Genomic DNA, 13693 nt, shown 5'->3' on the forward strand with positions numbered 1-13693 from the left:
TTCGCATAACAATCTGATACCTCAAAGGTGGTTTTAGCATTCCAAAAATGTAGATCATAAAAACTGAAGAAATATTTCTCCATTCGCCAAAAATCTTTATTTTTTTAAATTTTAATGGGTTCCTAAATATGCAATTTTGCTTTTAAAGAAAAGATGCAGCAACAATATAAATCAACGAACAACTATTTCCCTTCTAGTCTAAGGTAAAAGTAAAATATAATATCTCTAAGTGGTAAACCTAAATTTTTGTTATTGAATACATTGAAACTCAACAAGAATTTTATTTTCTAAACCTCCAGTGTTTGCTTCTGCATTTCTTTACTGAACCAAAAACTGTGAAGCGGTTAAAAAATTTAAAGATCTTATAACCCTAATATGAAGGCAGATCAAGCCTGGGAACGCTATTTGCAACATCACTCATTTGGGAACTCGAAAATGCTTTCTAAATAACACTTGTAATAATTAAACTGTATTTAATTTGCTCTTCACTATCACAATAATTATAATACTTAAAATGAAAATCTATATATTGTTTGAAGGATACGTTTGAATATTTTATATCACTAAATTCTCTATACTGTGACAAGTGAATATAGGTAACTCTGATTACTTCACTTATTTTTCAGTATATAACCTATGTGCAAGTTTAAAATGTTATTTTAACCAAAAAATGAACAAAATTGTCTAGTTGTAGCATAAAACATTTCGTCTGAAAATAAAACAATAAATTGCGTTTCGTGGGAAAACTGCATACATCTACCTGCAGTGTGAAAGCAATTAGAATACTTCCCTCATTTTAACGCCTAGAGCTTTGCAGCTAGACCGAAAAGAAATACTGACCGTTTCTCTGCCTGCCAACAAAAGAGCACTAATCACCTCGTCGTTAAGACTCGATCTAAAAGAATTTTCCCCCTTTCCATAACCGCTGAGCGAAGAGCCCCCAGTGAAGGAACACAACTATTTTTCGAGCCCACGTGAAAAGGCTAAGCATAAAACCTGCAGCATTGCCAGCCATGATGACAGTCACGTGGTCTTTATAAGCCTTGAAGACTGGCCTCTTCCTTGAAGAGGAATGTACGTGAAGGCATCCTCTTCCAAAAAAGGCATGTTTCATCCATGTTGAAAACTTGTTCAGGGAGGTAGCTTCCTTTACTGATGAGGTTAGGAAACTCTTACTCCACGTAATGACAAGCAGCATCGTTGTCAGCAGAGGAAGCCTCACCATACAGAAGCATGTATCTTTTTTGAAATTTGTCGAACCAGCCTTTGCAGGCTGAAAAACCTCATCCTTGAGGAGGCGAATCACTCCTGGCAGCGCTATTAACTGGCTTGAGGTCGTCAGAACCTTCTTCAGCCTCTTCATTGTCGTCATCGGGCAAGATTTGGTCGTAGAGAGCTTTGGCCTTTGTCATGATCATATTAGTGTCCAAACTCACTGTCTTTTTCCTGCAATCAGCAGTCCACAATGCCAGTGTAGCTTCCATTTTCGCAATTCTGTTATTATGCGGAGTTACCACACGTTTTACTTCTTTATTGAAGGTTATTGAAGCAGTTTTGTGGATGTTTGCTTAATCTTTCTTGATGTACCGCACTGTAGATTCATTCACCCCGTAATGGCGTGCCACAGATCCATAACTTCTGCCCTCTTTGATCATTTCTGAAAGTTTTACTTTTTTGCTGATGGTCATCTTCTTCCTCTTGGGTGCTCTGGAGGATGCTTTTGCAGGGGCACAGCGCTTAGGCGGCATTATAAGAGCTTAATTAGTAAAAAAAGTTATTGCTTAAACAAAAAAAAGTTCTCGCCAACATAATACTAAAATACAATATGCGAGACAGTCAACATCATGGACAAGGCTGGCGAGATACAACAGAATATGCTAGGTAAGGCTGCGATGATGCATAGACAATCAATTCACAGGGATAAATCCACTCGTACTCTCATTGGTCGATGTCGCACTGAAACCAATCACGCGCCTTTATGAGAGGCTGTGGTATGTACTCTGAGTCAACTAATCTTTTTGTTTGGTTGTATTTTTTCCTTTTTATTTTTTGATGAATATTTTGGAAAAACCTGCAAAGCACTGAAGTCGCAAAACATGAAGTGCAAAGTGGCGAAGGAACACTCTATAAGCATTTCAATGTTATTTCTTTTTTTTTTTTTTTTTTTTTTTTTTTGATGAAGAGCTCTTAAACAACTTTTCTGTAAAGTGAATTACTTCCCATTTTCGTGATTTATTATACAATATTTTGAATCTGAATTAATAAGGTAATAAATGCTATAAGACACAGTTTACAAAACAGTCCTTAGCAAAAGCAAAATAGCTATGTAATTAATTAAAAATGTTTTCCTTGCATTATCGCTGCGGATATTTGAATTTAATACGATGATAGAGTGACTGAGCCAGTATAGATTAAAATTAAATTTTGTAGTCCACATCTTATGTTGGAATTTTGACTATTTGTGTTTAATTGCATCACCACAAGTTGTAGGTGATTTTGTTAGCTTCAGAAAGTTCCTTTATGTTTTAAGCTCTTAAATAAGAGATTTATTTAAAACTGTATCTGATTTGTAGGTACGTTCAGACATGGCAATAGTTTTTTTCACATCTAACAGGGATTCTAGACTATTCAACTTTTACCAGATCAAGTAAAACCTCATATGTACATTGTCAAGAGATAGGAGATAAAGCATGCAGTAACTAGCGGGAACTTTGGTTTGCATATTGAAACAAATTTCTAATTGTTAGAAAAGATGGTTAAAGAGAAGGAAAATGATTTAAATAAGCCAAACTATTCTGGGAAGGCTTCAAATAAAAAAGACTCATAAATATTTTGTTGGGTATTGTTGCTACAAGATGTAAATGTTTTGTAGTTTTTAGGATTATTATGCTAACTATTATGCTAGGACGTAGTGCTAGGACCCATTATAAAATGGTATATTAGAGTAACTATTTATTTTTATAACTGGGTGCATATTTCTATGGAAGCTGGAAAATTTCTAGGGCATGCTAAAATGTAGTCGTTGTTAATATAACTTGATTGAGCACTATCGGTTTTAACCATCAGAGCCTTTGATTTTGAACCTTTTTCTTATGGATATTCCATTTTATTAGTATTACAGTTAATGTTATTTAATAATTGACATCATTTCTTCAAAAAGCAAAATAAATTCGTCAAACACAGTAACTTCTGTAGCATTAATGCTTAATTTAAATTGTTTGCATGTTTCATAATCCAGTTTCTGAAGTACAAAATTTAATAACAGAATAGCCGTTAAATGATTTTTTTCTGACTTTCTGATAAAACATTCAAAGCATAGTGTTTTTAGTAACAGTATATATTGCATATCTTATCCCCTTAGACCAGCAGTTCTCAACTTTTTGACTAACACATATCATCTAAACAAAAATTTAAAAACTAGTATCACCACTGCATTTTACAATGATTAGTTTTCAATTTCTCAACAGAAATATAAGATTAAAAATTGCTTACCATTTTAATTATCAAAATTTAAGTTATAATATTTAACTTTAAAATTTAGTGGGAAATTTGGGACTGTTTAAAAGAGAACAATTTCTTTGTCTGGTCTTATTTCACGTAGTTTGAGCTGCAAATTAGGATCCAGGTTTAATTTTGTTCTGTATTTATTTTTCAGATATAACATGGAAGAAAATTCTTGTTCACACAAATAGTTTGTGCAAAAAGACAGTAAAAACTTAATAGCTTTATTTGAAATGCCTTTAAATTCTTTTTCTTGGTTCAGCCAAAGTTAACAAATGTGTTATTTCTGAAATCTTCAGTTAGAGTTCGATCACAGGAAATTACTATCAATAGTTCTTTTTCCTCATGAGATAAAATATCAGGTACATCTGAGCAAAAGGGATTTTTAATCCAGTTTTGTTTTTCATAATCCTTGGGAAAATACATGTTGAAATAATTTTATAATAAAAAACAATGATTTATAATGTTGGATGCTAATTCTTCTTTTATTTTCAAATTATTTTTGGTTAGAAAACTTTTTAAAAGTGGTAAAAAGCTTAAAATATTATTATCCAATTCTTTGATTATTAGCTTGAGGTATTTATTTTATCTCTAATGGTAAAGAAATTGACACTTTGTCCTTGTAATACTGAATTTATTTCATTTAACTTTCCAAAACTATCAGCTAAATGTGACAACCATAATTCACTAAATAAACATTTTTGCAATTCAAATTTTGAATCACAGGAAAATTTTCATTTCTGAAATTCAAAAAGACAAAGCTTTGCATTTGAATAACCACCTTACCCCCGGAATGTAACAAAAGTTTTTCAAGTTCACTGCCCATCTCTTAACATAAAATCGTTAAATATTCACGACTTTAAAGCTCGGCTTTTAATAAAATTAACAAATTTCACAGCTTCATTAAAAACAATTTCTAGGTTTTCGTGAATTGTTTTGTCTACTAAAGCTTCACGATGAATGGAGCAGTGAGTAAATTTAGTTTCAGGAAAGACCCTCCTTTATTTGAGATATGGCACCGGAATGCTTTCCTGTTAAAGCCCAAGCTCATTCACTACATACAGGAATGCAATTATTCCAAGGAATATCATTCTCAGATATAAAATCGTCAATTAGGTTGAAAATTTCATTTGCAGTTGCTGTATCATAAAGAGATTCAAAACATAAATACTCTTCAGCAATTAATTTATCATCTTCAAAACATATGTGAACTAATAATTGAACAAAGTTTGTTACATCAGTATTTTCATCCAATTGCCATGCGAAATATTCACTGTGTTTTATTTTTTGAATGTGCCTTTTATGGTATTTGCCATTTCCTAAATTCGTCAACTTACTGTATCATTTAATAACGAAATATTATTAAATTCATTAGCTGCTTCAGTTTCAAGTATCATCAACAGTTTCAGGATTTTTTGCTTCATCAATCAAGGCAGCCTTTTAAACAGTAGAGTTTCTGATCTTCTGTTAATTCAGTGTTATTTGTTATAATGCTTTCAAATTGCAACTTAAATTGTTTCATTCAATATATTTACCACAAAAATTTAGGAATTCGTAATTCTGGCAAATGTATTTGTACTTTGGAATCAAATTTACTGCAATCACTTTCATGTTCAGAGTGTGCAATAGATGATAGCATTTCCATAATTCTTACCTGTAGTACTTCCGTTTTTTCTTCCATTTCGGCGATTCCTTCATCGATGGCTGTGATCGACTTTTCATCAACACTTTCAAAATATCTATTTCTTAAGTTTCTAATATCCATTTGAATACTTTGAAAGGGTCAGTACTTTATTTGAATTTTGTTTTTATTCAAAATGCCATCATATTCGTCCACTACATTTTCTAACCTAGTTAGTTTCATTTTTAACAATGTTTTATTTCTGTCCAGTGATCTATTTTGTTCTCCTTTCCAGCTGTACTGACCATGTACTGTGATTCTGTAAGTCTAATGAGCGGACTGTATAAATAGAGAACTGACTAAGATAAAATAACACGCCGAACAATTATTAATTTAGAAGTGAAATGACACAAATCAGCATTATATTTGCTAATTTTCAGAGGACTAGTTTCAATGGTTTTTCCGAGCAATCATCCTCAGCTGCTAAAGCGCAAATGAATGAGATAAGATATAGTGATTAGATAAGATAAGAATGGCTGGACAGAAGTTAAGCTACTGGATGCTACTGGAAGATAAGATGGATTGGAATTAGGGTAGTTGATAAAACAGAAAAGTTTTTTTTTTTTTTTGAATGTGAAATGCCTCTAGAAAATCTTACTTCCCATTGGAAGATGTTTTTTGAATAATTTTGGCTGCAGAAAAATTGAAAGTGTGATTTTCGGACCAACAATGTTAGGCAATAGAAGACTTCTGTGGAGTGGGTTTTTTTTTTTTTTTTTTTTTCCCCTCTACATATGCCTCATGTTCCTTAACCCTTTCCGGCACGCTACCTTTTAAAGTTGGAATTTCAATGAAAAAAGGTAGGCAGACTATTTAGGCCTAGAGGAGTACAGAAGTAAAATTTTGTGAAGATAATACTTATTGTTTTAATTCTGTGGGTGTGCCTGAAGTGGCCTCACTGGTTGAATAGAATTTTGAAAAGAGTGCTGAAACAAGCATTGCTGGGAAGTGCGTAAAAGAGTAAGAGATTTTGCCTATGATTAAAAAATACTAGATTCTGAATACCGTAGCAGATTTAGCATTACCCAGGGTGTGCCACAGGAAGATCTGCTACTCTACACCCCCTAAAAATCTCTTTTTTTTTGGTTATATTATAATTACATGTGTATGAATGGGAAAAAAAGTAACTTGGGTATATGGTATTTACATTTTAGTCTATTTTTTCATTATGGTACTTTTCGAAGAAAGTGACATCACCTTTGAAAAAGCACAATCCAGTATTGCATGTTTTGCACATATACCGGGATCCGTATTAGATTCACTATCTGAAAGCAATTCGTGTAGCACTTTCAGTGCTTCAGAAATGGTCAGTCCTCTCCAATCTATTTGGAAAATAATTAAAAATAAAATTAAATAAACTTCTACAACTCAAAACTATTAAATGTAGCACTAGTGAAACTTTGAACGAAAGAAAAAGAGAACTGCTCTAGTGAAAAACCAAACAGCTAACTGATAAAATTACCCTTGACCTTCAGAAAATCACCCCAACAATTTGTTAAAATCACCCCAACAATTTGTTAGTTAATAACCAAATGTACCCTCCCAAAAAAAAAAAAAAAAAAGAGAGAGAGAGAGAGATAAGAAGAAAGAGAAAAGCAGGAAATAAAACACAGATGTGTACCCACCTTTCTGTTGTCAATGAACTGACCGAGGAGATGCGGAGAAACAAAGAATACAGTCTCTCAGTTGTCCTTGAGTCTCGGTGAGCTTGCTTTGGGAACACCTGAGTTTCGCCGTTCAATTTTAGGCAAGATTTCAAGGTAAAAATTTAAAACTAATATAGAATAAGGAGATTAGCATACAACCAATAAAAAAACATAGTAATTTCTTTTCAAACAGTTCATTTTATACTTAAAGAAAATCTGGAAGATTTCTTTGAAAACTGAGGTTCTTAAAAAACTAAACATGTCTAAAATATTTGGATTGTTTGTGTTAAGCTTCCATCTACTATAAATAAAGAAGGTTCAGAGTAACTTATAAATCCTTTTTTGTTCAATGTTTTTGTGCATACAGAAGAAAAATTTTAGATGTGCCCAAATCGGGCACACCGTACCGCAAAGGGTTAACACAACATTTTCAGGGCTGTCTTAGTTTGACTAATGTAAACTAAACCACACCAGCAAGGAGTTCGGTAAATACCCCAGGAATTCGTATCCGAAAGTTGATCCTTGAGTATGGAACTCAGAATTTTATTGATAGGAGAATAAACGACCCAAAAGTTAAATTTCTGTAAAATATGTGCAATTTTATAGGTAATTGATGGAAAGAAAGGAATGACAACAGAATTCTTATGATCTCCTAAAACAAGAGTGTTCCTTTTGGTGAGTTGAGATGAGAATTTTTTAACGGCTTGATTAATAATGTTGGGCGAAAAGCCCCTGTCAATAGCTACTGTTTTTAAATCAAGAACTAAATTATTTGTTAGGAACTAAATCATATAAAACAATATCATTTATATGCTTAAAATACAGGGTATTTATTGACACAGATTGATATGATTTTTACCTGTGGGGGGGGTTCATAAAGGACCGGGAGTATGTGCCTCCACCACCAGCTGACCTACTCGATCTAAGAAACAGGACTGAGGCACCTGTTGCAACAATTACACCACAAATGCTAATCAATGTTTAGGAGAAACTGGCCTATGGACTTGATGTGTGATGTGTGGCATAAGGTGCTTACATTGAACACTTGTAAGCTTGTAGGTATAATTGAGTTTCTCTTTCATTTCATATATTAATTATAATTTTTTAAGTTTTATGTAATGAATACTACAAAGCATTAAAACCTGATATTCATTTAGAATTATAAAAATTGTTATAAAGGGTTCACCATAACATTTTTCATTCAAGCATAGGGTAAAACACAGATTTTGGAAGTAAATCTTTTAAACATACCTCTTTAGTTTTAATTTTCACAACCCAAAATTTTTATCACCTCCATAACACACATCAGTTATTTGACCTACAACCCATTTGTGAGTAGGTACATTATCCTGTAGCAATAACCCTGTATGTCTTATGTGAATACTATCTTTTTCAAATCTCCATTTATTTCTTTGTTGCAGTCCATTTAAGTAACTATGATGCCATTTTTTCCAAGTCATTTGCACAATTCTTGTTATTGTCTGCTATTTCTTAAGCCGATTTTCATTTATATTGGTTAAATCAGGCTCAATAGCTGAATTTATTGATCTATTTGTCAAAAAATGTGTAGGAGTTAAAACTCTAAAATCATCTTCTTTAACTGTTAATGGACACAGAGGTCTTGAATTAAAAATTCCCTCAATCTGTATAATTGCTATTAAGAACTCTTCATATGTTAAATTTGCTTTGCCTACAACTCTTAAAATTATACTTAAATTATTTAATTGCAGCTTCCTAAAGGGGGTTAAGATATCTTTTCAAAAATGGTCCACAGAAGTCCACTGCACTGCAATTAAAAGAATAGTCTGGTACAACTCTGTCTGATGAAAGATTTCCCATTCTTTGTTTACCCCAGGGCTGTGGAATCGGTAGCAAAAATGTCTGACTCCTGGAATTTTAGACTCCGACTCTCTCATATGCAAACTCCTGCTTTTGCAAAACAATCGAAGCATCGTGAAGGAAGTGGTTGTTTTTTATGAAATTAAATAGCTCATACACAGATAATAAAATGATTAAAAAATCAAGGTCATAGTACCTGTTCACGGTTCACAATCACCCACTGAGTATTCTAATTAGTAGCTGGTTGAACCGCCCCTGGCGGCAATGCATGCTTGAATTCGTCGAGGCAAGGAGCGGTAGAGGTTCCTAATGTCATCCTACGACACATTCTTCCAGCCATTTATCAGTTGTTGCTCCAGATTTGCGATATTTTGTGGTGCCTGAATCTAGTAGCCTACGATGTCCTAGACATGCTCGATTGGTGAAAGGTCTGGTGACCTTGCTGGCCAAGGAAGAGTATCAGTCGCACGGAGACAGTCTACAGATATGCAAGCACTATGCGGCCTGGCATTATCTTGTTTGAAGATGGCCCCAGGATGACGTGCCATGAAAGGTAATGCAACCGGCCACAGGATGGTATCAACATATTGTTGAGCTGTTAAAGATGTATGGAGAATGTCTAAAGATGACCTGCTGTCATAAGAAATAGTGCCTCACACCAGGGGTTATGGTTGCATGCCTTTGTAAAACAAAGGCTGAATGGGACCGCTGGCCCTGTCCTCTCCAGACAGGAACGCAGTGATTGTCTGCTGCAAGTGTGAAGCGGGATTCATCGCTGAACGCTATACGATGGCAGTCTGTCAGCCATGATGGTCAGCTGCAACACCATTCCAGACGAATCCGCCGATGTGGAATTAGAGGCAAACGTCTTAAAGGTCTCTGTGAGCGTAACCCTACCTCGGACGAGTGTCGTGAGATGGTGGACAGTACCACAGGAGATATAGATATGGCTGTAGTGTATTGAATAGTCAGCAATGATACCATTGAGACGGTTCGGGCCTGGTGAACAATCATCCTATCTTGCCTCGGATTTGTGATCCTTGGCCTTCCCAGAGCCTTCATTTTGTCTGCCGTTTCCTTTTAGCAGCCATTGCTGCCAACATCTTTGCACAGCAGAGTCTGTACGCTGCAGGTGGCGGCCTATTGCTCGGTAAGACCACCCAGCTTCATGCAACTCTACAATGGGACCACGTTCAAAATCGTTTAATTGTCTGTAAGGTCTTCAATATTGTTGTAATGGCATCTTTAGTTGTTTCTTTACGGAATTACAATGGCAGCAACAAAAAAGAATAAATTTTCCGCCTCTGTTACTGGTTTTATACTTTGCAAAATGCAGGCTATGATCGCAATTCGTGTTCCTTTGCCTTGAAACTTTGATCATCTGCGTGTTCGATCAAGATGTTTTTGCGTACTAAATTTTGTCATGATCGCAAAAGTCCTTCTTGGTGCTTCAATTTTTTTTGCAAAAGAGTGTATATCTATACACATGGGTTGCAGCTTTTTTTTATAATATAAAAGAAGTAATAGATGCTACAGGAAAAAAAACTGATGGCAGAGCAAATTATTTATATTAATTAACATTTATTATGAAATGGGAAAATTGGCATTAGTTATTTCTAAGAAACAGTATAGCTTTGGCATTATCTTTGTTGGAGGGCCATAGATCCGATTTGATAAACTTCAGAACTGAGAACTTTCCACACTAACTTGAGTAGGAAGAAGAGCTGTTACTGTTAGAGTTACTTCTTTTAACTTTTCAGGATAGATTTTTATAAGTTCTAAAAGAGGTGTCTTGCAAGCGCAATCATATTTCTCTATTTCTTCAAAGGTCGTGTAGACATCTTGTTTGTATTTTTTCATTTTTATATCTAAAGGCTCTTGGTTCTTTATTTTCATTTACTTTGCCTTTTCAATATTATTCCAAAATATTTCTCAAAATCTAATTCATCACTGGAAGAGGATAACAGAGGCTCAATTAAAATGTCTTCAGTTTGAGTGTCCTAATTCGAATTCTCCAGTTGTTCTGAGAATAATTTCATTTTTAATGAAAGTTCATAGATGGCTTCTTTGCCTTTTTAATATGTTCTTTATCCAACAAAATTCGGTGTTTTAGATTTACATATATTGAACGTAGCAAGATCTCATTGTCTAGCAAACTAGTTTCTCTTTTCTTCGTTCAAGAAATGATTCTTTCTACAAGAAACCCTTCATTTCAGAAAGAACAAACATCACATTCTTCCATTCTCGCCTCCTGTAAATTCTTCAGATTGTATCTTTTTTGTGGCTATATTCAGTGTAGAAAGAAGTGTTTCCAATTCTTCAAGATCATTTCACAATCTTTCTGTTAGTGAAACATTAGGTTTATCTACATCTTCAAAAAAGATTTTAATTCTAACAGCATCTGTATCGTCAAATATGTACTTCCCCGTCACATTCCTTGATAAATAATTGCTCCTTTTCCTGCTCACTTCCTAAGAATGGCATCAATTTTGGGAGTTCTTGCTGCTTACCTAAATTGTAACTAACGAAACAGTTTAATCAATAATGGCAAATATCACATCCATCCTCCTCCCTTATATTTATTTATTAATATGTCAATAAAATATAAAATAACTATTTATTAATGTATATAGTCCATAAAAAATAATAACTCAGTTTGTTATTAAATCTTTTTTCAATTCACTTTAATTTCATTTCAAATTTAAACTATCCAACATAAACTGGAGTCGGACTCCTTTTACCCAAAAATCTGCCTAACTCCGATTCCGACTCCACAGCCCCGGTTTACACACAACTGGTTTGTTTTTAAAACCTACAGTATAATCAAGTGCAACTTTCCGACAAATAGAGCGACCATTTAATGGCTAGAACTTTTCGCACGTGTGACACAATAATGCGGTTGCACCAACATGCAAAAATTTTTGGTGCTAATGTTCAGTAACTAATAACGTAAATGTATAAACTTTAGGTAATATTACCGGATGTTTAGCAAAAAAATTAAGATTAGTCTTACCTAACAGCCTCATGCTATGAGAACAAAATCAGAATCCAGGAAGGGATTCAAATTCTTTAACTTACTTTTGTGTAAGACAGTTTCTATGCCTTATTAATTGGCAGATGTCCTCGCCAAAGCATTCATTATAGGTTTCTCGTAACAACAACAATTCTGCTTTGGCTATTTCCTGCAGACTAATTGGTCCTGATAATTTTAGAGCTTTTTAAAATTATTCGCAAACCTGAAAATATAACTAACATGTAAAATAGTTATATAATTTTTACTCAATTTAAGTAAGTTATATAAAAAATCTTTTACAGTGACATTCAACACTGGTAAAGTGTCTTTAGCGTCATTATGAGATGAGTTTTTGAATTTAGTACTAAGCTCTTCACTTTTATCCAAGATAATTTCCATCCAAGTTGGATAGTCACTGTCCACCAGAAACACTGGACCACACCATCACAATTTTTGATGCATTAGCTTATCTAATCTTATCCTCTTGCGGGGATCTACGCCCCGTGACAGGAGATCCACTAAATTCTGATCCAATGCCACTGTTGAATAAATGAAATTTCTTGAATTGTTGCGTTCTATGCTGAACAAATGTCTTAATTTGTAAAGTTTCTTTTGTATCCATGTGAGGGCTCTCATTGACTTTGTCCATAAGTAGACATGAGTCACTGCTACTTTCAAGGCAATCAAGACTTTTTTCACCAACTTCGATAATAAGACAGCAGCGCATACCTGAAGCCCGGGAATCAGGTTCTTAAGAGGGCAGCTGTTGATTTGCTCGAGATTAACCGAACCAATGTTCTCCCAGAAAAATCGATGGGCTTGCATATAAACTGCTGCTCCGAAACAACATTCAGAACACTTGTCAAAACCGTAGATTTCAACAGTTTTAGCTTGATCAACAATTATGTGTCTGTCAATATCGATGTTGTTTATGCTTTAATTTTTATTATTGTTTTAGGGTTAATTATTGAATTAATTGTTAATTTTTATTTTACTTGAAAAGTTGAAATAGTTACAACAGTTTGCAGTATACAAATCGCCGTCTTTTAAACTTAACGGCTTAATAAACTCGAATATGTTTGAAATAGAAGTGATTTTAATATGTAGCTGGTACTGTACTTTAGTTTCTTTTAAAAATTTGAAAAAAATTAAGAGGGGTAAAAATTCTTGTATCCTAGTAAATTAATTCAAATCAAAACATTTTCTTTACTCTCTGCAGATTGAATTTTTAACAGAATATAACAGCCTAGCTTAATAAATGGATATTATTTTTTATAACTTCTGATTTTTTTATGATGTTTTGTATTGCCAATAAAACATCTACCAATAAAAACAACTCTTAAAAGTCCAGGATGATGACATATTAATATATAGTGTCTATGTATGCAGTTACACCTATTAGGTTATTTTTTGGTGCTTTTTGAAACAATAAGTGATATAAGATGCATGGGGCATAATTTTATCTTTAAAACTTTAACAGTTTATTTAAAAGCAGTTTCAGTATATTAATCCTTAATTCAACTATAAATTAACAGTAAGCAATTTAAAGGTAATAAATGGACTTCTTAATGATTTAAATTGTATGTAAACGGTAATTTAATACTTTGTAATACAGTCAAAAGTCCATAATCCGGAATGATCTATAATTCGGACCTCAAAGCTACAAACTTTCTGCGCATGCACATAAAACGTTTACACATGTGCATAATACGTTTACACATGCGCATTTAATGTATAATGAACAGTATAAGCTTAAATTATCTAATTATCTATTTCATTTAATGTTGCAGATTGTGTTGTTCCTTAATCTTTTAATTGGATCCAGCTTATTATTTTTTGCAGACTGTTAGTAAGCTTGAAATTTCGATTATGTCAAAAAGAATTTCCGATTCTGGAGCTGCCAAAGAATCTACAAAGCGAAAGCATGTTTCGATGTCCATCAAGCAAAAAGTGAAGTCGCTCATATCTTTTGTTTCTCTAACCATTTCGAAAACTGTTTATCAATTTCACGCT

General features: G+C 33.6%; 1 protein-coding gene across 4 annotated transcripts in view; it reads left to right on the plus strand.

Moving 5' to 3' along the window:
* Klp3A (kinesin-like protein 3A) overlaps positions 1-13693 on the plus strand; it is a 298885-nt gene that overhangs the window by 163800 nt on the left and 121392 nt on the right. The gene's annotated exons all lie outside the window — the stretch shown is intronic.

This window comes from Stegodyphus dumicola, chromosome X1 (assembly GCF_044657685.1).
Source record: "Stegodyphus dumicola isolate Sdum_Otavi_A_Nest chromosome X1, ASM4465768v1".
Lineage (NCBI taxonomy): Eukaryota > Metazoa > Arthropoda > Arachnida > Araneae > Eresidae > Stegodyphus > Stegodyphus dumicola.